We start from the raw sequence: 27,041 nt of genomic DNA, 5'->3' as shown, positions 1-27,041 counted from the left end.
AAGACATGGATGGATCTAGACAGTATAAGACTGAGTGAAATAAGCCGGTCAGAGAAAAGACAAATACCATATGATTTCACTTATATGTGGAATTTACAAAACAAATGAACAAAGGGAAAAATGAGAGTCAAATCAAAAGCAAACTCTTAACTATAGAGAATAAACAGACAACAGAGGGGAGGTAGGTGGGGGATGGATGAAATAGGAGAAGGAGATTAAAAGTAAACTTATCTTAACAAGCACTGAATTATATATGGAATTGTTGAATCACTATATTGTACACTTGAAATTAATATAACACCGTTACACCAGAATTTAAAAAGATAATAAAGTGGGTCTTAGTATTGCCCAGTCCATGAACATCCAAAGAACTTTTTTGTTAACTTTGTTATAAAAATCTCCATGATTTGTTTTTGTTTTTGTTTTTTTACTCTCAGTTCTTATGCAGAACAGAACAAATACTAGTATGCCTGGTTTGCATATTAGGTAACAGAGGGTTATAATGGTTGGATATTTGCTTATCCTTAAGTATGTAATAAGTAAATGATCAAGGATATGATGTAAGAACTGTCTCTCTCACCTTCCCTATCTCATTTTAGCTACTTATGTCTGCTCCCCTATCGCTGTCTCTTTGTCATATCAAAGAAGCCAATTAATGTGAAGGAAAAAATTATGTTAAGTACTACAATAGAGCATTGACAACTGGTCCAGTCTAGACTCCCTGTAGTACCTTGTATCCTATACTCCCTGAGTACCTTGACTATGGGCACCTCTTCAAAAATACAGAAATAGTGGCTCTGAAAGTAACTGGAGAGCTAACAATAAGTCTATCATCAATTTGAATTCCACATCCAGGAAGGACATAAGGTTTCTAACGAGGATTTCAGAAATCTGAAACACTGAAGCCCAAATTAATTTATTCCAAAAACATTTATAGAATATTCAGCATGAGCTAAGTGCTGTGTATGATTTGATGTGGTCTGTGACCTTTGGAACTTATTTTCTGGGGAAACAGAGCTGCAGAATGTCAATCTTGCAGGATACCTTATATAACAACAATGTGCGCATTGTCTTACTGTCTTTATACTCCACTTTGAACCAGAGCTTTTAAAAGCACTCCTTCAGGGGCACAAGAAACCAGAGCAGAAAGAATATGTATATCTTTCTGTCTCTGGGATATAGGTTTGGAAAAAAAACTGATGATTTGAGGCAGAGTTATGCTGTGATGATTGTTCCATCTCCAAAAGAAAGAGATCCAAGAGATGCCATCACAAATTATTCATGTATCAAAAACAAGGGTATGCATATTTAGATAAAACTTAAAAGGCTTACGATAGCCAAATTATGGAAACAGCCCAAATCCCAAATGTCCATCAACGGATGAATGGATATATATCCTGTATATATTGTATATATAATATATATATGTTATTTATATAGTACATATTAGTATATATACTAATATATATAATATATATACTATATATAATATATATAATATATATATACTATATATACTATATTACTATATAATATAGTATATATATACTAATATATATTTAGTATATATACTAGTATATATATTATATATAGTATATTATACTAATATATACTAATATATATACTACATATAATATACTAATATATATGTAAAAAATCACATAACATGAAATATGTCATGTCATCAGTTTAAGTGTACAATTCAGTAGTGTTATATATGTTCCCATTGTTTTGAAACAGATCCTCAGAACTTTTTCATCCTGTAAATCTGAAACTCTATACCCATTAAACAAATCCTTTTTTCTCCCTCTCCCTCAGGCCCCGGTAACTCCTATTCTACTCTATTTCTATGAATTTAATTACTTTAGATATCTCCCATAAGTGTAATCATACAGCATTTATATTTTTGTGACTGGCTTATTACACTTAACATAATGCCCTAAAGATTTCTCAAACATAAATTATTCAAAGGGCCACTTTGATTTTAAAAAAAAATAAGAGGTTATGATGCAATTTGAAGAGCATATGCTCTGTCAAAAAACATTGCTTTATTTTTTAAATAACCTCAGCAGCATCCATAAAAAACAACACAACAAACATCATCCTTAATGATGAAAGATTGAATATTATTCCCCAGGATGAGAAACATAAAGATGGCCATCCTACCACTTCTTCTCAGCCTTATACTGAAGATTCTATCAACAACAATCAAGGAAGACAATGGAATAAAAGACATCCACATTAGAAAGGAAGAAGTAAAACTATCTCTATTCACAGATTATATGATGTAACATATAGAAAATCTTAAGGACTTTATTTTAAAAACCTTAGAAATAATTAACAAGTTCAGCAAGGTTGAAAAATATATCAACATATAATGCTCAATTGTATTTCTACACACTTGCAATAAATAATCCAGAAAAAATTCCATTTGTAATAGCAACAAAAAATAATAAAATATGTGGGAACAAATTAAACAAAGAACCACAAGACACATACACTGAAAATTACAAAACATTTTTGAAAAAAATTAAGGAAGACCTACATAAATGAAAAGACATTCCATGTTAATGAATCAAAAACCTTAATATTAAGATGTCAATACTCCCCAAACTGATCTATAGATTCAATGCAATCTCTATCAACATCGTAGCTGTTTTTGCAGATATTAACCAGCTCTTCCTAGAATTCATGTGGAAATATAAAGGATTCAGAATAGCCAAAAAAAAGGAGGGGGGGGAGAATCCCTGGGTGGCTCAGTGGTTTAGCTCCTGCCTTCTGTCCAGGACATGGTCCTGGAGTCCCAGGATTGAGTCCCACATCAGACTCCCTGCGTGGAGCCTGCTTCTCCCTCTGCCTGAGTCTCTGCCTCTCTCTCTCTCTCTCTGTGTCTCTCATGAATAAATAAATAAATAAATAAAATCTTTAAAAAAAGCTGGAAAAAAGAGGAACAAAGTTGGAGGACTCAGACTTCCTAATTTGAAACCTTGCTACAAAGCTACAGTAATTAAGCTAATGTGTTGCTGACATAAAAACGGACATAATGGACATATAGATAAAAAATTGAAATTAGAGTTAAGAAATGAACACATACATCTGTGGTGAATTGATTTTGACAAGGATAACAAGACAATTCAATAGGGAAAGAATATTTTCAACAAATGGTTATTCAATAACTGGTTAGCCACATGCAGAAGAATGCAGTCAGATCCCTTCCTCACAACATACACAAAAATTAATTCAAAATAGGTCTGAGACCTAAATATAAGAGCTAAAACCATAACAATCCTTTTTTTTTTTTTTTTTTTTAGTAGGCTCCATACCCAGTGCAGAGACCAACACAGGGCTTGAACTCACAACCCTGAGATCAAAACCTGAGCTGACTTCAAGAGTAAGACACTTAACTGACTGAGCTACCCACTTAGGTGCCCCTGAAACTATAACACTCTTAAAAAAAATATAGGAATCGGTTTTTGTCCCCTTGGAATAGGCAATATTTTCTTAGATAAGACATCAAAAGCACAAATAACTATAGAAAAAATAAATAATGTCATAAAAACTTGTATTTCAATAATATCATCCAGGAAGATGAAAAGACAACCAACAGATGGGAGAAAATATCTGCAAGTCACATATCTAACAACTTGTACCCCAAAAATATAAAAATTCTTACAACTCAGCAATAAAAAGACAACACAATTTTAAAATAAGCAGAGGATTTGAGTAGACATTTTTCCAAAGAAGATATACAAATGACCAATAGGCACCTGAAAAGAGGTTCACCATCATCTGTCATTAGGGAACTGCAAATCCAAACTACAGTGAGATAACACCTCATACACATTAGAATGGCTATAATCGAAAAGACAGACAGTAACATGTAGTGGTAAGGATCTGGAGAAATTGGAACCCTCATATAGTGCTGGTGGGATTGCAAAATGATATAGCTTATTAGAAAACCAGTCCAGCAGTTCCTGAAAGAGTTAAACATAAAGTTTAACATATGACCCAGAGTTTACATACTCACAAAAACTGAAAACAAATGTTCACATAGAAATTTATACATGAATGCTTAGCAATATTACTTTTAATAGTCAAAAGAAGGAAAACCATCCAAATGTCTATCAAATGATGAGTGGATAAAAAATTATGAGTGGATAAACAATGATGAGTGGATACGCATAAAGTGGAAAACTATTCCACAATAAGAAGTAATAAAGTTTTGAGGCATGCCACATCATGGATGAACCTGAGAACATTATGGAGAGTGAAAGAGACACAAAAAGCCACATACTGTATTATTCCATTTATATGAAGTGTCTAGGAAAGGTAAATTTATGTAGAAAGAAAGTAGTTTAGTATCCTCCCGGGGCTGGGAGCAGGGGAGAAAGGAAGTGACTCCTGATGAGCACAGACCTTTATTCTGGGAGTGGCGGAGAGGGTTGAAGTAATAAAGATGTTCTGTAGGACGTGGTGATGGTCATTCAGCTCTATGAATATAATAAAACCACTGATTTGTACACATTGCATGGGTGAATTTTGTGGTGTGTGAATTACATCAGTAAAGCTTTTATAAACAAGTAAAACAACCACAACAAAATGATAATAATATCATACTTACTTTTCAAAATATTCCACCACCTCCTGCTAATTTGCCATGGCCTTCCAAGCCTTCCACCCTCTAGGTTATGCCAGTGTATGTCTCTTTATTTATGCCAAATATGCCCATTAAATGTTTCTTCAAACAGTGAGATCTTTCGCTCCAAAAAATTGTGCAATATTGGCTCAAAAATTATAACTATATTTTACAATTATAATAGTCTCTTTCTGATTACAGATTAAAGAAATATACTCTATTTAAAATGCTTTCTACCTTTATCTTATGTCTTCATTAGAGAAAAAATCGACAAGTATAAAAAAAGTAAGCCTGAAATACCCAGGAGACTTAAGTGAGGTACCCAGTGATTTGCTGCTGCCTGGTATCTGCCTTCCTTTTACTCCCAGAAAACCAGAAAGTTTGCCATCTCCAGCAGAAACCAACCATCCCTGGCTCTGGGTCAATTCTATATCTTACTGTGAGGAATTTAAGTATGTCTAATGCACAAAACTGTCAACTCATGATCAAGCCAAACCTGTTGCCAGTTTCATAAACCCCAAATGGCAGTCTCCCCCCATTATTTTTTACAAAATCCCAATTATTTATTTTAATCCATCCTCTATTTTTTCCTTACTTGTAATAAAGGGGCTGAGTTGTGGTGTCCTTCCATATTTCTGACTCTTTACAACTGTTTCTCCTGTACTCCTAGCCCTTCACAAAAGTGACCCACTAAAAACTTTTGGTCATCACAGATGTTCCATTATACCTTGTCTAATTTTTATAATTTTTACTGTATTAAGCTCTTCTAATGGGTGACCAACTCCCTCTGCAGTGTGACTCTGACACATGATCAGAGTTTCCATTATTTCCTGCTACCTGTCTGTTTGAAGGCCCATGACTGAAACCCCTAGAGAATTCCCAACATTGCATCAATGGTCTTCCCTTTTCTTAGCCTAATCTATCTTAGAGATGAAGGGGTCCTGAGGAAAACATCAAAGCAGTTTAGGAAAGGAAAAAAAATGTTGAGTTCTTAAAATAGAAATGTTATGATTTATAGCCAGAATAAGATCATTAAGGTAGCCCAGATTTTTTTTCTTTAATTTTACTAGATTAATAGACAAAAAAAAAAGGTCACTCCTAGGTTATTTTGATTTTTAAAGTGTTTGCTAAATTTCTTGTGATAGTCTATGGACATGACAAAGTTATGTGTAGTAGGTAAAAATACAGAACAAACATCATAGTTCCATGAATTCAATGAACATCTAAAGATTAATGACAAAGTGAGAAATTTTAAGTTCTTATTCCATAAGACTGTATACTTAGTCTTGTCTTGAAAAACATTCTATCAATAACTTGGATGATGCCATAGAAGACATTACAGAATTCAGAGATAATGTTAACATAGATAAGAGTAATAAAGACTTGTATGATGATAATAATCTAAGAAGAGAATGTTAGGTTGTGAATCTAGGCTGATATTAAAATGAATTTAGAAATCTTGCTATTTGCAGTACATGGATAGAGCTAGAGAGTATTATGCTAAGTGAAATAAGCCAGTTGAAGAAATACAAATACCATGATTTCAGTCATATGTGGTGTGTGTTCACTCATATGTGGTGTAGTGTATGTGTGTTTAAGAAACAAAACAAACAAGCATAGAGGGAAAAAGAGAGAGAGGCAAACCAGAAAACAGACTCTTAACTATAGAGAACAAACTGATGGTTACCAGAGGGGAGGTGGGGGGGTGAGTGAAATAGGTGTTGGGGAATAAGGAGTGCACTTGTGATGAGCACCTGGTGTTGTATAGAAGTGTTGAATGGAAAAAAAAAAAAAAAAAAAAAAAAAAGAGAAGTGTTGAATGGGGGATCCCTGGGTGGCGCAGGGGTTTGGCGCCTCCCTTTGGCCCAGGGCGCGATCCTGGAGACCCGGGATCGAATCCCACATCGGGCTCCCGGTGCATGGAGCCTGCTTCTCCCTCTGCCTGTGTCTCTGCCTCTCTCTCTTTCTCTCTCTGTGACTATCATAAATAAAAAAAAAAAAAAAAGAAGTGTTGAACGGCTATAGTGTACAGCTGACACTAAGATTACAATGTAGGTTAGCTAACTGGAATTTATAAGCATAAAGTTTGTTGTGAGCACTCAGGTTAGAGAGATGAATGGGATAAAGTTCCTGCTCTTCAGAATGTTACAGTGTAGAAGTAGGGAGGCAGACAAGGCAATGTGATTAATACATGATTGCACAAGTCTTACAGGAACACAGTGAATGTGGTGCTAACCCCAAATGGGAGTCCAGGAAGGCTTCCAAAAGAAACATGAATCTTAAAGGATAACTAGGAATAAGCCAGGTCTGCAAACATTCAAAATTGGGAACCATTGGCCTTGTGTTGAAAAGATCAGGATCAAAAGATCCTGATCTTAGGTGTTTTACCTGAGAATGCTATTTAATTAAAAGGAACATAGAAATCTAAAATGAGCAAAGTGATAGTCACACAAGATAAACTTCATCTGGTAAATTGTGTTGAGTCCTGAGGGCAGTATTTCATTATGGCAATTTACAAACTATAGTATAAAATCTGAAGATTTGGATCAAAATAATTTGCACCAAGTGGCTACATGACTAGTAACAGGAATTGGAATCAAATTTATTATATGTTACTTTAAAAGGAAGAGCTATGGCCAATGAACTACCTGTTTTAACATCAAATATCTCTCTAACCATCTAAATGTGCCTGAAAGTGGTATGGGTTGAATTATGAAAAAGCTAATTTTCTTTTTTTTTTAATTGGAGTTCAATTTGCCAACATACAGCATAACACCCAGTGCTCATCCCATCAAGTGCCCCCTCAGTGCCCGTCACCCAGTCATCCCCCACTCCCGACCCACCTCCCTTTCTACCACCCCTTGCTCGTTTCCCAGAGTTAGAGGTCTCTCATGTTCTGTCTCCCTCTCTGGTATTTCCCACTCATTTTTTTCTCCTTTCCCCTTTATTCCCTTTCACTATGTTTTATATTCCCCATATGAATGAGACCAACCACATAATGTTTGTCCTTCTCCGACTGACTTATTTCACTCAGCATAATACCCTCCAGTTCCATCCACATAGAAGCAAATGGTGGGTATTTGTCATTTCTAATGGCTGAGTAATATTCCGTTGTATACGTAGACCACATCTTCTTTATCCATTCATTGAAAAAGCTGATTTTCTGTCTTTGGATGTGTGATAGCAAAAGATGTGTTATAGCAAAAGAGTAACCATGTTCTAGAAGCTTTAGGAAATTCCTATAATGTGAGGAAGCTAGACTCCTTCAACATTCTGGGATTAAAATTCCTACAATATATAGAATTCAGATACTCACCCTTTACTTGGAAACCTTAGTCTGGGTTATATGTACTATTTAGACCAAGTATCCTCTAAGGGAAATAGCTCTTGAGAATCACAGTAGAGGCTGTTCAAAATAGAAATTTCTGGGCTCTCTTCTACTTAGGAGATCAAAGGCAGGTCTCAATTACTGAGAAGTTCACATAAGTATTATGTATCAAAAACCATGGTTCCCTACTGTAGCTTCCTCATAATGCTACCAGAGCCACTCGCCAAAGTGACTTATTTTTACCTAGGGTAATATATAAGTAACAGCATCAAAGATATATACACAGAAGCTCCCGTGAGACTTCCTTTCACCAGGGATAAGTTATTGGGGCACAGAAGCAATTAAAATTTACTTTCTAAAAAATCTTTTGTTGATGCTTTCATTAGTTTCCATATGTATAATATTCTCTCTCGGTGTAGGAATAGTAGACAGTCATTTGGTTAAGAGCTAGAAATTAAAGCTTTGCATACATTGGCCTAGAAAGTCTTTATGACAACAGCTTCCTAGCTGAATATAATTTCTGAAATATTTGAAATCATGATTTTAATCTTTTGCTGCTAATCTAAAGTTTGGAGAAATAGTTAAATATGTACGATTATTAGTGATGGCTGTTCTTTAGTTTTCAAAATACCATATTTTTGTGTGCATAAATCATTGTTAGTGATGATAATAGCCAGAATTTATTTATTGAATACTTAACCACGTACAATTCTAATCTTGTTCCTTTTACTAATTTATTCATTTTTCACAACAGCTCAATGTAAAAGATAATATGAGGCTGAATCAGGTAGCAATTTCGTATGATTCAACCTAACAATATATTTAATATTTTAAAAATAAGGAATCTGAAGCAAGAAAGATTAAGTCATTTGACCAAACTTACCAACATAGTAAATTTGCTCATAAAATGGTTACATCTGGTATATCACATATTTTAAAGTATTCGATCAAATATTCCTTCAATGGACATGAAATACACCATAACATGTGTTAGAACTGTTGGCACAAAATGAGCAAAATTTTTAGAATTTGTTTTTAAAAGGAAGAGAGTTTTATTTGAGCCCAAGTGAGGACAGCTGCCCAGGATACACAATCTTCACAAAGAAGAGAGTGCTTAGGGGAAGGAATGTTTAATACAGGGTCATATATGTTTTATGTTTCATAAAAAGTTACAAATCATCATGACAAAGGACATTTCAGAAAATTACAAACTTTCAGTATGTGCAAGGTTGCAGGCTTTAGAGGTGTAGGGTTAGAACTTAGGAAAATTTTTGCTCCTGCCTTTAGTTTGAAATGTTTCTTTGAGGTTATTTGCTAAGGACTCAGATGTAAAATGTGTGCTCAGGGCAGAAAATAGATTCCGTGCTTTGAAGTTCCGTTAAATCATTTTGACCTTGGTAAAAGTTAAAATGTAGCTTCCCTGGGAGCCCAGGAAGAGGGCCCACAAACATTAAAAATTGAAAATTTCCTTCATCAGGAAATAAACAAAAAAAATGCAAGCTGTATGTTTTTAAATAAGTCTACAATTGTGAGCTTACTGCATAAAGAACAGTTTTATAGCATTTATTTTGTGTCAAATAGTTTAAGCACTCTCCTGCTTCATACTTATATATTTATATCTATTAGAATTATTCTTATTTCAAGGCTGATGAAACTGAAGCACAGAAAGATTTATAAAGACTTTATAAATAAATATGCTACAACTGGCATAAACAAAGATCATGCCTGGTAAACCTAATGGTTACCGTATACTTAGAAAAATCTGAATCTCTGCTAAGGCCCAAGACGAGTAAAATCATTCCTTCACTCATTTGTTCATTCAAAAGTACTTATCTTCCTGTTTTGCATAAAGCTTTATGTTGAGTCCTGGGGTTACAATGGTGAGCAAATTAAACATAGAAGGATTACTGTCTAATGCTATGCTATGCTCCCCAAAATGATAGTCACTATCCCTGTGTGGCCACCCACTTCCTCTGTTACCTCAGCACATTTCAGGTACTCAATTGCCACATGTAGTCAATGGCAGACATAGAATATTACTATCATTTCTAAAAATTTAATTGGATAGTGCTGGTTCAGTGGAAGAGGGAGAAGCTGATGAAATAAAAGTAAATTGTAAAAGTGATAATTGCTAAGGAAAACAGGTCCGTTGTGCTATGAGACTGCCAATTATGGTCTCAAGCATTTAAGTATGTGCATACTTAGAGGTGACCACTTGGGTGATAGCCTTGACCCTGCAGGTCAGTCCCAAAGTTGTATCCATCTTGACAGTGAAGTTGAAGAGATGTGGGGAACTTCTGGCACCCACACCTCTTAATGCAAACATCTGCTTCCACCAAATGTTCCTCATTTATCATTTCATGGAGTATTTCTCAAGCTTTCAACATTCTGACCGTTTTGGTGGGTCCGCCCTGACTTGGCAACATCAATTTCCCTTTAAAAGGAAAAGGTGTTGCAAGGTAACATATGTAGCTTGACTAGCAATTCACATTTTACCTATAAACTGATGCCTTCAAGCTTCTCCTGACCTTAAAGTGGTCAGTCATATATATCAATCATAGGATTCTTTTCTAGAATACTTTTTTTATCTCCTTGGGAGGACCTACACTACTGATTAAGAACAGGAAGTTTGGAGTCACATGAATCATGGTTCTAGCCCTTCTTCTACTTCTTACCACCTGTGTGACACAGGAAAAGTGGCCGAATTTAAAAGTAAAAGTCAGTTTCTTAATGGTTAAAGTGGTGCTTAATAACATGGTACTTATATCATGAATTTATAGCCAGAATTGAATCACAGGACTGCAAAGATTAAATAACACTGGACATGACAAATATGCAGAAAAATTTAGTTATTATTTTATTCAAGCACTTTGGCTAACACAGACTCAAAGGAATTTCTAGGAAAATTATTCTAAACATTAGTTTATTTGCTGCAGCTACACTAAGCATTCACATTTCACCAACCCCCTTTTCTTTTTCAAAGTTTCTACTAAGTCCACATCCCTACCATTTTTTATCTGTTCCTGTCTACACTATTTAGGGGTGCTACATCACTGTATAATGATGTTCTTGTTAATCATGTCCTGGTGATGCCCACTTTCTTTCTTTTTTAAAGATTTTTAAAATTTATTTATTCATGAAAGACACAGAGAGAGAATGGCAGAGACGTAGGCAGAGGGAGAAGCAGGCTCCCGGCAGGGAGCCTGATGTGGGACTTGATCCTGAGATCACGGGTCACACCCTGATCCAGGGGCAGGTGCTCAACCTCTGAGCCACCCAGGCACCCTCGCACTTTACTTTCTGTACTGAACTAGCCAACAGCAGTTGTGAAGATTTGTATGATAACAAAGGGTTTGAATTAGGACATGTAAAGAAACTGAAAGTTGTCATTCCTGTCTGTGCAAGAAAAAAACTAGGAAAACTAAAAATTAATGGCTTTTCTTGGGCCCATCAGAGAACAGAGTTGCAGGGCAAACTGCCAGCCTGAAAACTAGAGACCAATGTACCAGAGAGAAACAGCCGTCATGATGTGCTTACCTGAAGCAAAAGTTCATAACTCCATAAGCTTGTAAGAGCACTCGAATATTATTTTAATGAATTGCAGGAGGCTGAGTGAAGACTAGCATAACTGTGAGAAACTTCTGGGGCCCTCAGTCATATGGGGACCCCATATTACAGGCTTGCTCTGTAGCAATCCACAAGGTTCTCCTGGTAATGAGATGAAACAGATCCTCTGTTGGTTCTGGCCAGGAATCAAGAGTCCTCATCCTGAAACCCATCCAGTTTGTTTTCCCTAATGAAGACCTAACCTTCAGGGGGAAAGCACTTGATAGATAGCAAATCTGAAACATTTTCCCCAGTCAGAGACAGGAATTATGCCCCAGTTTGGTCTTCCTTTCTCATCTTATTTAAAAAAAAAAAAAAGCCAACATGGTAGAGATCTTCCAAAATAGATTGAAAATGATGCCCCTAGGTAAGAGAGTGGGAGACAAGGGGAAAGAAAGTTGTAGCGACTGATAGAAGGACATAAACAAAACACTTTTGAAGGCCACATCCATGAGATACAGGCCCACTAAAGGACTGAGACTCAATTAGAAGATTATAGGACATGCCTTCAACCACTCCATCAACCCTGAAGCACAATAACAGTGGGCTACAATTTAAACAGCTTCAAGACAGCTTATCTCTGAGCAGGACATAGAGAAGACCCAAAGCTCTGGGAAACGAACAAGGGGTGGTAGAAAGGGAGGTGGGCAGGGGATGGGGGTGACTGGGTGACGGGCACTGAGGGGGACACTTGATGGGACGAGCACTGGGTGTTATGCTATATGTTGGCAAATTGAACTCCAATAGAAAGAAACAAACAAACAAAAAAAAAGAACAAGGACAATAGAGAAATCTGAAGTCTGATCCCTGGAACTACAACAAACATTAAACACAGCCTCATTTCCAGCCAGATTCATATAAATCTTCACACATGAGGGCCAGTTTATTTCAGTCCCTATTAAGAGATAAAACATGAATCACTTTCAACAAAAGTCATAAGACATGTCAGGAGGCAGGAGGAAAACATGAAGACACCAAACAAGCATGAGAACCAAACTCAGATATGATAAGAATACTGGAATTATCAGACGGGAATTTTTTTTAAAAATTAGGATTATTTCCTCCAGCCACAGCTGTTTTGGTTTGGTTTGGTTTGGTTTTAATCTGTTTAATAAAGGTCAGAAGCAGATGATTTCTTGAGATCTTTCAATTCTATGATCTGTTAAGATCTGTGACTATGAATACCTAGAAAACTATGGTTTATCTGAGCCCATATTATATTTGTGGAATTCGTCTAATTGGCTTTCATTGATAGAAGCTATAGAAATAACGATCAGTGAAGGTGAGTCAGGATAATTCTTACAGGCACCAACCAACAACTTGGTGGCATCTAGACATTCCATACTTAAAAGATACAAGTTGACATCTCGAGAGTGAAGCTGATCCATGATTTTCTGTTAACTTCTAGGTGGGTTTAAGAGTCTCACATGTATGGTATAAAAAGCTAGATTGTTCAAAAATAACAGGTCATTAAGTCAAGGTAGATGTTTCCAGTAGGAAGTGGTTGGTCCACTGAAAGCCTGGCAAAGCCCAGTGATCTAGCCTGGGCAGGGGCATAGCAAAGCCATTCACCTTTGTTCATAATTTTACATAAAGACACCAAGAGGAAGGGAGAAAAAAAACAAGGTTTCAGTCTGGATTCAATGTTCTTTATTGTATTCTTTATTGTATACTGCTATCAACATAGAAAAATGAACTGTATTAGCTCCAAGGTTCTTTCCATTTTTTTCAAGTTTTAAGAAAATTGTAATGTACAGAAAAAGGGATTAGGTTATATACTTAAAGACTATCACATACTGATCTAGATGCTAACAGAAAATATAAATGTCTTTCTTGAAAAGCTTGAAAAGATTCTAGTTAACGACTTAATTTTCACTTCTGCCTAGAGATAATGGACTGGTTTTTGGACTCTTCTTGATTTTGTGCCTCTAAGAATTTTTCTCATATTTTTGAGGTGGGGTCTTTCCATCACTCCTGCTCCATTTTCCTGCATCCAGTCTCAGCTCTGTTATTTCCTTGGACCAAAAATATACCCTATCCAAAACCCACAATTCACCTGCAAGACCTGTGTTTCAAGTGGTTCACTGCAGAACTCTGGCTTGTGCTCTCAGGCAATGAGTAACTTGAGGTTAATTAAAAAGTTGTGCTGTCTCTCTTGAATTCTTAGAAGGTGTTAAAAGAGTTGATCATTGAGGGAAAATAAATCTGGAGTTTTATTAGTCATAAACCCCACAGACTTTATTTAATTGTCTCAGGGTCTGAGTTTGAGTCAGAAAAGGGTTATTTATCCCGATCTAAATTATTGTCAGTGGCTATCATTATATAGCAAGATGTCTTTATTTTGACTCAATTTCTGTTCTTGAGAGCTAATTTATTTATTTATTTTTAAAGATCTATTTATTTATTTTAGAGAGAGAGAGCAAGAGGACAGGGAAGTGGGGCAGAGGAAGAAGGAGACAGAGTCTTAAGCAGACTCCATACTGTGTGCAGAGCCCCACACGGGGCTCGATCTCACAACCCTGAGATCACAACCTGAGCCAAAACCAGGAATAGGGCGCTTAACCAACTCTGCCATCCAGGAGTCCCGAGAGCTAATTTAAAGTCAGTTCCATTTGTGACCATCTAATTTCTACATTTAGAACAAACATCAGCATATCCATCCATAGTAGTAGCAAATTTCCTCTTTCTTGCTGTTGCAGGCATTCATTTCCTCATTACACACGGAGAGGGAGACTCTTTCATGCTGTTATTCTCAGTTTTAGGTGGGTGATGGATTAGCTGAAGAAGCCCAGAATCTGCATTTCATGTCCACTTCAGGCCACAGGCTGGCCTCTACATGCTGAATTACTGTGTTCAGAAACAGGCTTGTCGGTGAGAGGGAGGGAGAAAACATATTACTGACATAGTAGATACTTCCAGGTTCTGAGAATGTTCTGCTTCTCCCAAAAGGCTGTACATGTGTGACAGGCTGTCCAGTTACTTATTTTCTCTCATTTGTGCACAATTTGCCACTTGTAAAACACATTCTCATGCATTATTTAAAATTGATGGATCCCTGTGAAGTCTTGGTATGAATTGTGAGTCCTGTTCTATAGATGAAGAAAATGAAACTCAGTGAGTATTAGTGATCTTTTTGTCTCAGTTGGGCTTGGAAATCCCTTTTGTGGATTTTTTTTTTTTGCAGATTTAATTTCTTTAATAGATATTCAGATTGCCTATCTCTTCTCAGGCAAATTTTGATCATTTATAATATTGGTCTTTTTTCATACAGGTTATTATAAGCTTATGCTTGCTTTCTGTGGGTTATGGCACTAAGTTCAGTTTTGGAAGCATCTGCCTTGTTATTTGGGTCTGTCCCTTATGTGAACCACCTCATGCAAGTCTGGGACCTGAGCAGTGTACCCCATACTTCAGTTATCCAAAGATTTGATGTGCTATTTTTGGTTAGAATCATGAATATACATCCAAGGGATGAGCCCAAAGAGTTCATATACAAGTTTTATTTGATTACCATGTTTTAGTTTTCTACATGCTTAGAGAGCTGCCCTTTTAGCTCTAGTTACTCATTTTCCAACTAGAAAATTGGAACTTTAGTTTTCTAAACTCTGCTGTGTATTTCTGTGATGGCATCTGCCTTTCTGGAAAGTGGAAGAAAGAGAGAAAATGAACCAGAGATTCTTCCCACATTCTTGAAACCAGAGTTCTGTCTTCTTGCTGGGCTGCCACTGCCCTGTCACTGCTACCATTACCTCTGCCTCAGTATCTCCTGGGAGCAGAGGAGTAGGAGAGAATAGAAAACAGGGCAGCCCAGGTGGCTCAGCGGTTTAGTGCCCCCTTTGGCCCAGGGCCTGATCCTGGAGTTCCAGGATGGAGTCCCATGTCAGGCTCCCTGCAGGGAGCCTGCTTCTCCCTCTGCCTGTGTCTCTGCCTCTCTCTCTCGCTCTGTGTCTCTCATGAATAAATAAAATCTTTTGAAAAGAAAAACACACACACACACACACACACACACAGCAGAAACATCCAGGGACTTACCATCCTCTCCCTGACCCTTGGAATTTCCCTTCCCACTCTTCAAATCAGAAAGTGCTTCTCCAAGTTCTTTCTGTCTGTAAAATGATGTGATTCGGGTTTCAATCTGCCCTTAAACCCAGGCTAGAGGACACTGGGAGTGAGGGGGACAGGAAATTCATTGCTGTATTAGTCCCAGTTTCTGTCCCCCATCTTCCTGCTACCATTTACTTTTCAGAATCTTCAGGCAGCAACTTCATGCATTCGGTTTGAGAGATTAGATGGGGTATGATTACTTCATCTTAATCAGAATCAGACTCTTTTAAGTGATTCTGATGAGCAGAAATGTTTGCTGTTTTGGGGGGGGGGTTGTTTGTTTTTGTTTTTGTTTTTTTGAGAGGGGGAGAGGATCCAGAGGAAGAATCTTAAGCAGTCTCCACACCCAGAATGGAGCCTGCCGCATGGCTCTATCTCACAGCCCTGAGATCACCGCCATAACCAAGAGTTGGATGCTTAACTGACTGAGCCACCCAGGGACCCCTGGTATGTTTAGCTTTCTAATTGTAATTTGACTTTTCCAATAAATTTAACAATTTAGACAAAATTTACACATTCCCTAAAAAGCATAACTTTCAAAAACTGACATAGAATAAAATAGAAAATCACATTATTTCTCTAACCATCAAATGCATTGAATTTGTAATACCAAAAAAAAAAAAAAAAGACAAAACAAAACAAAATAAAACAAACAAACAAACAAACAAAAAACTGCTGTAAAGGAAGCTTGAGGTTTAGATAGTTTCCTAAAACTTTTAAGAAGAAATAATGTAAAACACATACCAATCTATTTTATAAGCCAAGTTAACTCTGTCTACAAAACCTGACATATATAGAAATCAGAAACACAGTCCAGACTTCCAAGGAGCTTAAAGAATACAATAAAATGTGACACGTAATATTATGGCATTCAGCATCTAAAATTAGAGCAAAAAGAGAACATGTAATTTGTGGGAATCAGGTCAGATTTTTTACAGAGAAATTTTGACAAATGAAAAAGGAATGAATTGCATTTCACAGAGAGGTAATAGCATATCCGAAGGCACAACATTTTGATAGAATTCATTTCAAAGAATTGACAAATAGTTTGGCAATTTGGACTGAAGGAGAAATAAAGGGACAATGAGGCTGGACATTTAGGTACAGCCAGATTATAAAAACCATTATGTTCATATTAAAAAGTTTATTTTAATTTAAAGTTTATAAATGGACAGACACAAAAATTTTTAAAACACAGGAATACTTTTACATTGTTAACATTAAATACAAAATGAAGACTAGACTTGAAAATTCCCTGAGCAGACAAAACTATTTAAGCAGTGAAAGCAAAACTAAATCTAGCTTATTTCAGGAACTTAGATTATTTCTTATAAATGCTCTGATAATCATAAAAAAACCCCTAAACTTCCCTTTCTAAAAATGGTATGAAATAATCACTGTTCATCAATCTCCCACCATCTGGAAACCCCCTTTGTAATTACCAATCATTGTCAAGATTAAACAACTTATTTATTTTTCACTTGGTAAGTCATCCTATAACTTCATGCCCCTAATCTTCATATCAATTTTTGAATTTGAAGCTCCTAGTTTGTGAGCAGTTCTTACATGCATAGTAAACTTTCACTAAATGTTATTTATTGATTTGATGGTTTTAATTTTTTTCTATTTCTGGATTTTTGACAAGATAACAGATAAAACCAATTTTTTAAATATTTAATTTTATTTTATTCGGCAGTCTTATGTAAAGAAAGCATTTTTCAGATTATAACAATAATCACACATATTTATTGTAATTAAAGTAATTCATGTCAGAAATGCTCATAATCCAATTAATTGGATATAATTATTTTTAACACCATTGTTCAATATTTTGATTGCAATTTTTGAAAAAGATCTTTTAAATGACGTGATGCTGGAACATCTTTGTACATAAATATTGACGCAGAGATTGTCATCTCCTCCAAACTATCAAGTAATTCATAAAACACGTTTCCTCTGGTTTTCTTGCCCCTCCAATGTCAAATATCCTGATGAGTGCTGGTCAAGAACCTTCAACTCAGGGTTGATTGGGAGATGTTTCTACATCCAGCAGAGGGCGACAGAGCACACTTTGCCAAATTCAAATGTTTTGGTGGTGTCCAGAGTGGAGGAATTTATGTCTAGAGTTATTGACATAGTAGACTGCACCACAGATCCAAGATACTGCCAAAATCCCTGTTATCTGTAAAGCTAATATATGTCGAAGAGGAGAAAGTGACCATAGCTGCCATCTTCAAGCAGGGAGAAATCCGCTGAACAGGTCAAAAGATCCAGGGATGATTTAAAGAACTAGAAGAGACTCTGTATGCTTCTTCATTCTTTTTTATCACAAGCCCAAAATGCAAGGAAAAGTACAAAAGTGAGTTACCCATTCTTCCACCTTTCGGATTTACACATGGAGGGTGCACCCAGTGATGTATTTTCATTTTGATGAAGTAGGTCACAAGTGGGATTACTGTGACCTTGGAGCTACAACTTGTTGCATTTTACATTCCTTTGATTTTGTAAAACAGACTACCTAAGTACAGCCTGGAGGCACACAGCCTAATGTGGCCAACCCTTTGCTTCCACTACAGTAACTGGAGACTTAAAAGAAGGAGGGGATTAAATCCTATTACTATGGATTATTATATGACCTATTACATGACCTATTACATATTGGTCAAAGGAAAATTCCAAGTTCTTCAGTTCCTGACATTGCTAAGAATCAAAACATAAAACTTTCAAACTCACCTTGTGAATTAGGTATGTGTAAAGATTTCCTCCCCTGAGAATCTCTATCTCCGTATATATAGAGAAATATGTCGCATCTTTATAAGAGTCATTCTATATATACAGATTCATATATATACACACACATATACATATGTCTGCTACACTGAAGTTAAGTTTTGCTCCTACAGTTATTAGTGGGCCTAAATACAATGGAAATTTTTTTGACTCGTGTCTTGTTTGGAATCATTTTCCCCATCCTGAATTTAAAGAATAAGAGAAATTTGAGACATAAAAGCATTTCAGCTTTTCCACATATTTAAATTAAATTTCCACAACCTTAATTTTGTTTTCCAAAAATGGAAACAAAGTAATATAATTTTTATTACTATCTTTGTTAAGACTTCTTCTTCATATTCTCTCAGTCCAGACCTCTGGCACTGAAAGTACAAGAGTCTTGTGAGGCTGAGGAACATCTGCTCAAGATCAATGTACAATTGCAGTTCTGGGGCAGGTGAGAGCTAAGTGTTTACCCTGGTGTCTTTCTAGGACTTGTCCCATTGAGCATCTAGGGTTTCCATCACCCTGTGTGCTTCTAGTCCTATGTACCAATATTCCTGCAAGGCTTATGTATTTACAGGATCTTATCAGTCCACATATTCCTCAGAGCCTAGGTCTCACAACTTTGCTCAGGAGAGCAGAGTCCCAGTGAAGCTCTGAATCAGTGGTGAACCTCAGAGACATACCTCTGTATGGGTTTCCTATTGCTGCTGTAAGAAATTGCCACAAATACGAGTGCCTGGGTGGCTCAGTCAGTTAGGTGGTCAATTCTTGATTTCGGCTCAGGTCATGATCTCAGGATCATGAAATTGAGCCTCACATCAAGCCCCACGTGGGGCTCCATCCTCAGCATGGTTTCTGCTTGTCCCTCTCTTTCCTCCCTCACCCCCAACTCAATTGCTTAGGCGTGTGTGGATGCTCTCTCTCAAATAAATAAATAAATAAATAAATAAATAAATAAATAAATTTTAAAATAGAAATTACTACAAATGTAATGGTTTAAAACCATGCCAATTTATTGCCTTATGACTTTGGAGGCTAGAGGTCCAAAATGAGTCTCACTGTGCTAAAATCAAGGTATTGATAGGGCTGGGCTCTTCCTTTGCTGCCATTTCTCTGTTTTCCTCTTCTGCCTCACTCTTCCACTTGTGAGAACATCTGTAATCACACTGGGCCTACTACCATCATCTAGGAGATTCTCCTTTTCTAAAAGTCAGCTAATCAGCAACTAACTCCATCTACATCCTTGATTCCCCTTTGCCAGTAACCTAACATATTCACAGGCTCTGGGGATTGGGACATAGGCATCTTTGGGAAGCATTATTCTACCTGTCATATCAGCTGACAGGTTTCTCCCCTGATGAACATTCAGAGCCAGCATTAGTCAGTTCTTCCTGGACAGGAATGTTAAACACACTCCTGAGGATCATTAGGAACACTCGATCTACCCAAGCAGGGTTTCTGAATTTCATTCGTAAATCCACCTCTAATTTTATGTCCATCAAGAGAGGGTTTACCAAAAATGTCACCTTGACTGCTCATTCACAAATTGAGGGATCTGAAAGTCAACAGATTTCTTTAGTTGCTCAAAAATATTTGACAAGTCTTTCAGATTAATACATTTTGTTTTAGAAATTGAGGGACACATGGGTGGCTCAACTGTTGAGCATCTGCCTTTGGCTCAGGGCGTGATCCTGGAGTCCTGGGATTGAGTCCCAAGTCAGGCTCCCTGCATAGAGCCTGCTTCTCCCTCTGCCTATGTCTCTGCCTCTCTCTCTCCATGTCTCTCATGAATAAATAAATAAAATCTTTAAAAAAATATTGATAGTTGAGTTGTTGCCAGAGGTGAGGTAAGAGGCATGAGAACATAGAACCTGAGAGTAGAAGTCCAACTCTCTTGCTTGTTTTAAATCAGACAAGCATTTCTATTTTACGGGTAATTGAAATTGATGCCGGAGCATGTTGCCATGATAATTTGCACATGTTGCTATAACAACAGACATCTTTTTTACAAAATGGATTTCGTAAAAACAAAGAAAATGAAACAAACAAAAGCATTCACTTGATTAATCAAAATCAACAAAATATCTTGACTACCTACTAACTGTCCCTGCACCAGACCATGGGGATAGACTGATTTTAGAAAGATAGCTAAATTTTTCCTGTTCATATGCAGCTCTGAGCCTGGTAGAGAACATGATGTACTCCTGCATTAAGCATTTTGCTCAAGAGAGGAAAAAGCAATAATCTCCCATAAGACAAGTATGAGTCAAGTCCTTGGAGTGAGTCTAAAAGTCAGACAGAGTGAACAAACAAACAAAAATATTAACTCTAAGGGAACTGAAATATTGATAAACAGAAAAAAGATCAAAAGGCTGGAGGCAGGCATTGGTACAGCAAGTAGAAATGGATCTAAGATGTTTGCATGAAGAGCATTAAATGCCTGATGTTTGTCTTATTACAGTTGTTGTGGACTCAGTTTCCAAAAAGGGGGAGGGATGTGCTCACACATCCAAGCCATTCTCTGACATCAGCTGGGTGTCCTACAATCCAACTCAATTCTGACACTACCTACCTGGAGATAACCTCAGACCCCACAATTTAAGCCCCCCCACATATACACACTTCAGATGCCAATTGCAAGTCCAGGTTGTCACTTGGCCTTCTGACCTACTGGCTACAGGTGAGAGGTTCCCATGACCTCTTCTTTGAGTTCAATTGTTTTATTAGAGCAACTCACAGAAGTCAGGGAAGTATTTTACCTACTAGATGACCAGTTTGTTATAAAAGGATATAATTCAGGAACATCCAGATGGAAGAGATGCATAGAGTAAGGTGTAGGGAAAGAGCAGAGTTTCTACACTCTTTCTGGGCAGGCCACTCTCCTTGAATCTGCATGCATTCAGTAACCTGGAAGCTCTCCAACCTGATCCTTTTGAGTTTTGTGTCAGCTTATTACATAGCCATGATTGATTAAGGGCCAGGTTTGTTTCCACCTCTAAGCCCTCTTCCCTCTGTAGAAATCAGAGGGTGAGACTCAAAGTTGTGACTTTTTTTTTAAAGATTTTATTTATAAGAGACAGACAGAGAGAGAGAGAGAGAGAGAGAGAGGCAGAGACACAGGCAGAGGGAGAAGCAGGCTCCATGCAGGGAGCCTGATGTGGGACTCTATCCCAGGTCTCCAGGATCAGGCCCTGGGCTGAAGGTGGCACTAAACCGCTGATCCCCCCTAAGTTGCAACCTTTCATTCATTGTCTGTTCCCCTGGTAACCAGTCCCCATCCTTAGGCACTTTCCAAAAATCATCTCATTAACATAAACCCAGGTGTAGTGGAAAGGGGCTTGTTATGAATAACAAGATGCCTGGTTCACCTTTCTGCTCTGAAGTGACCTCAGGAACTGTGGACAAGAAACCAAATATTATAACAAAAAATGATCCCATTGCTCTCATCTCCCAGGAAATTCCAAGGGTTTTGGGACCAGTAAGCCAGGAATTGGAGACAAAGACCAAATACATATGAGAAATAACCAAAATATATTTATATTTCTTATAAATCACAATATCATGGCATGCTAAGTCATTTAATAGGCAATTCACTCGTAGAGTAAAAGAGGATATATTCAGATACATTTATTCAATGGAAATCTGTATAAACATCACAAAAGCAAAAAAAGTATTATTAAATAAGAAATTTGAAAATTCTATCAATCTAGAAAATATTATAATATTCTATTAAGGGAAAAATAGGATTTCACAGTTTGTCAATTATGAAAAAAATTCACATTAAGAGGGTATGTGGAGAAATTGCAACCCTTGTGCACTGTTGGTAGGGATGTAAAGTGGTACAGGTGTTCTGGAAAACAATACAGAGGTTTCTCAAAAGATTAAAACTAGAACTACCATATGAACCCAGCCCTTCTGGGTATATACCCAAAATAATTGAAAGCAGAGTCTCAAAGAGATCCTTGTACATCCATGTTTATAGCAGCATTATTCACAGTAATTAAAATGTGGAAGAAATCCATGTCCATAGACCAGTGAATGGAGAACCAAAATGTGGTACGTGCATACGACTGAATATTGTACAGCCTTAAAAAGGAAGTAGGTTCTACTAGATGCTGCAACATGGGTCATGATGCTAAGTGAAATAAGTCAGTCACAAAAAGACAAAAACTGCATGATTCCACTTAAATGGGGTACTTAGAATAGTCAAAGTCATAAAGACAGAAAATATAATAGTAGTTGCCAGGGTCTGGGGGGTGGGGGGAGGAAAGATGGGGGCGTTACTGTTTAACAGACATGGAATTTCAGTTTTATATGATAAAGACTTGTGGGATAGATGGAGGCTATGGCTTCCCAGTGTGAATCTATTTAATACCACTAAACTGTACACTTAAGTATGGAAACATGAAAGAGTTTTATTGTGGTGGGGGGGGCAGTTTTTTCTTCTCTTTTTCTATTTTTCCAATAATGGAATTATAATGGTTTCTCTCTTCTCCAAAATTGATCTTGTGTTTAAATAGCAACTCTTACTCTCTGTTTTTGATTATAAAACCAATGCATGCAATAGGGAAATATAGACAAATGCAAAGAAAAAAATATTTCTTTCTAATATCACATCAGCCATAATTAGTTCAATATTGTACTTAATGTTCTTTATTTTTCAAATATGTGTGTACGTACCTTTTAAAGATATATTTATTTATTTGAGAGAGAGAGCATATGCAAGGATGGGAGCTCAAAGAGAAAGAGGGAGAGAGAGAATCTCAAGCAGACTCCACACTGAGCATGGGCCCTGACTTGGGGCTTGATTCAGGACCCTGAGATCATGACCTGAGCCAAAATCAAGAGTCTGTCACTCAACTGACAGAGCTACCTGGGCAACGCTGTACATACTTTTTTTTTTTTTTTAATGTTCAGAACTGATTTCATGATATAGGCCAGAGAAGCTTTCTTGAGACCAGTGGATGAGAAAAGGATAGATCAAGGGCACTGAGTTGCAGGGCAAAACCTTCAATCATTTAATACCAGACTGGAACCCTGAAGACTAGGTGAAGAAGATAAGGGAATAGGTTGGAGTATGCATGTAGAAAGAGACAGAGAAAGACAGAAAAGGAAAATAGGAAAAGCAAATTTCTTTTAAAATGACCACATCAAGAGGAAACAACACAAGGTAAAGCCCTGCCTTTCAAACTGTGTTATGTGAAAAAAAAAAAAAAAAACACTGTGTTATGTGGACAAGGATTAATCCGAGGTGGGCTTATGAAGTCTGAATGACTTGAAATTTTGAAGACGAAAAAAATAGAACTCATTTTGGAATAGAATATAAAATATTCATTTATCAGATTTTTAAATAACACAACATAAAATGGAAGCTTAGAAAATTTATTTAGAAGTTAACTGTCCTCCCCCACCATCCCCAGTTCCCCAGTTCCCTCCCAACTTCATTTCATCCTATAGAATCTTCTCTTCCCACCCTTTAGAGTTGCTTCAAAGGAACAGTTGAAACACCAGCTAAAAGCATATGATGAGGACCAAGAATCAGAAGACTTATATTTGGAAACCAGAACCACCCAGATTATTTCATTTCCATGCCTCGGGTTTAATGCCTTTGTGTTATTTTTCCTCATCAGTATAAAAAAGGTAAGAGTGTGGAACTCAGCAATCGATATTGATGCATCACCGGGAAAAAGCCCAGCAGCTGTTCCAAGAGACGACAGAGACTGATATTTATGACCTCAGTGAATTTCTCACAGTCTAGACATCTGACCTTCAGTTCGGTAGTCTTGGAAACTTAATTTTCTCTACACTTGGAGGGGGGATTATCTCTCACAGGGGACATTTCACATTAACCAGCACATAAAGCTGAGGCATAAAAGCAGAATCCTAATTTATTAATTTATCATGAATCCAGAATACTTACAATTGTTAAGGAAAATACTGCTACACATGGGAAGTCTGAATGTCCAAAGTTCAATTTAAAATGTGAATCCTAAATGTCACACTACCTAGCAAAATCTAAAGCCTGCAGTCTCTCTCAGCAAGATCTTAGTAAGAAGCCAAATTAGAAGGAAAATTGGTGGATTGGATCAAATTGTTGAACAGAAGTGGCTTTACTCCAGTTTTGGATTTTATTTGTCAGCAAATACAAAAAAATTTCAATTAGGGCTACATATGCAGTTACCTCCTTATTTTGGCAAGTAAAGGCATTAAAAATATAGCACTAGAACTACCATCTTTTAAAAAGGGAGGAGAGACATATAATTTCAGAAGGAAAAAAAATGTATTCCTTCCAAAGAAAGGAAATGCTAATGTTAAAATCTCATTTTTGCCATTGACTGGTGGAAATTTTATTGTACTTTCATGCTATTCCCTAGGCCAGAGTTAGTAAATCACCAAACTAGATATTTTAAATAGGTATTGCATTCATCTCTCTGTATTAGTAATGTTCCAATGGGCTGGTAACACTTAGAATCAGTTGACTACAACTTCTTTTATCCCTTTCTACAAGAGGGTTGGCTTGACTCTGAGACCAGAATATTTGGAATTCATCAGTTCATTTGTTTAGTTTTTTTTTTTTTTTTTTACCTCTCAGGTTTATCTTAGCTGTATTTGTCTTAAATATATATATTTTTAATGGTTCTGAGTTCCAACCCAGCTTTTACACACTGCCCGGGTGCTGGGGGCTGAATGTTTGTGTGTCTCCAAAATTCATATGCTGAAATCCTAATTCCTAATGTGATGGTATTAGATCTTGATGCTAGAGCCCTCATGAATACAATTAGTGCTGTTATAAAAAAGACCTCAGAGAACTCCCTTGTCCTTTTCACCATGTGAGGACACAGTGAGACTATGGCCACCTATGAATCAGGAGGCAGGCTCTCACCAGATGCTGAATCTGCTGGCACTCATCCATCCTTCAGAACTGTGAGAAATAGTGCTTATTGTTTAAGCCACCTTGTCCATGGATTTTTGTTGTTGTTGTTGGTATAGCAGCCCACGTGAACTAAAATACTAATTAACACATTGTATTTTGGATAAACACGGTTATTCAGATTATACTCAAGTCCAGATGGACCAAAATACATTGTTTCTTAAAGTTCATTTTTTCTGATATACATTTTGATTATGAAATATTAGCTTCAGAGAGTGACCTATTTACCTTCCTCAATTATTTGTGAATATTTTTCTTTGGCATCTGGTTTTAAAAGCAAATAACAATATCTACTTTATACTTTACCAACCTCACAGGTTTATTTTGAGAATAAAATAAAATAGTTTGTATATAATAACTTTGCAAACCACAAATGACTGTGCAACTATTTGGGTTTATTATCATCACTTGTAATAAGCGCCAGAGATGACAGTGATGGGCATCTTTTTTATTTAAATTAAATTTAAATTACTGGATCAAGTCTGATATTCTTCTTCAACAGACCAACTTGTATCCATTCTATGTATCATTCAGGTTCTACCTCTTACATTATCCTGGCTCATATGACCCTTTTGAAGCATCATCATTATTTTCTACATTGACTAATCTTATGCCAATGGCCAGAGAATGATCTACCAATTATAGGAAAGGGAGACATGGGGAGAATCACCAACATATGAGGAGAAAAGGATCTTAAACAGGTGGTCCTACAAGGAACAGAGACTGGTTTCTACCACAAATGTTGGAGAGGATGTGGAGAAAGGAGAACCCTCCTGCACAGTTGGTGGGAATGTGAACCGGTGCAGCCACTCTGGAAAACTGTGTGGAGGTTCCTCAAAGAGTTAAAAATAGATCTGCCCTACGACCCACCAATTGCACTGCTGGGAATTTACCCCAAAGATACAGATGCAATGAAACAACGGGACACCTGCACCCCGATGTTTCTAGCAGCAATGTCCACAATAGCCAAACTGTGGAAGGAGCCTCGGTGTCCATCAAAAGATGAATGGATAAAGAAGATGTGCTCTATGTATACAATGGAATATTCCTCAGCCATTAGAAACGACAAATACCCACCATTTGCTTCGACGTGGATGGACCTGGAGGGTATTGTGCTGAGTGAAATAAGTCAATCGGAGAAGGACAAACATTATATGGTCTCATTCATTTGGGGAATATAAAAAATAGTGAAAGGGAATAAAGGGGAAAGGAGAAAAAATGAGTGGGAAATATCAGAAAGGGAAACAGAACATGAGAGACTCCTAACTCTGGGAAATGAACTAGGGGTGGTCGAAGGGGAGGTGGGTGGGGGTGAGGGTGACTGGGTGATGGGCACTGAGGGGGGCACTTGATGGGATGGGCACTGGGTGTTATTCTATATGTTGGCAAATTGAACACCAATAAAAAATAAATTTATAAAAAAAAGTTAAATCACAAAAAAATAAAATAAAATAATAAAATATCTTAAAAAAAAAAAAGAGACTGGTTTCTAGTTTTGGTGCCACCATTGCCAGAGCTTTCTACACGTATACTTGAGGAATCCGAACAAGAATTGGAAAAAAAAAAAAAAAAAAGGCAAGAGAACTCTCATGAACTCCACCTGTAGCCCTTGATAATTTGTCACTCAAGTTATAAATGTATGTATGTTTAAATGCGTATAC

The 27,041-nt window shown here is 36.9% G+C and overlaps 1 long non-coding RNA gene across 1 annotated transcript; it reads left to right on the top strand.

The window, feature by feature from the left end:
- Positions 1-18,808: 18,808 nt before the first annotated feature.
- Positions 18,809-26,792, top strand: LOC144305818 (uncharacterized). Its single transcript, XR_013372850.1, has 3 exons — positions 18,809-18,900; positions 23,930-24,089; positions 25,915-26,792. It is a non-coding gene; the product is annotated as an uncharacterized LOC144305818 (long non-coding RNA).
- The last annotated feature ends 249 nt before the right edge of the window (positions 26,793-27,041 follow it).

Source organism: Canis aureus, chromosome 3, assembly GCF_053574225.1.
Source record: "Canis aureus isolate CA01 chromosome 3, VMU_Caureus_v.1.0, whole genome shotgun sequence".
Lineage (NCBI taxonomy): Eukaryota > Metazoa > Chordata > Mammalia > Carnivora > Canidae > Canis > Canis aureus.
The sequence above is the reverse complement of the archived record's forward strand: the minus strand, read 5'-3'. Positions and strand labels throughout refer to the sequence as shown.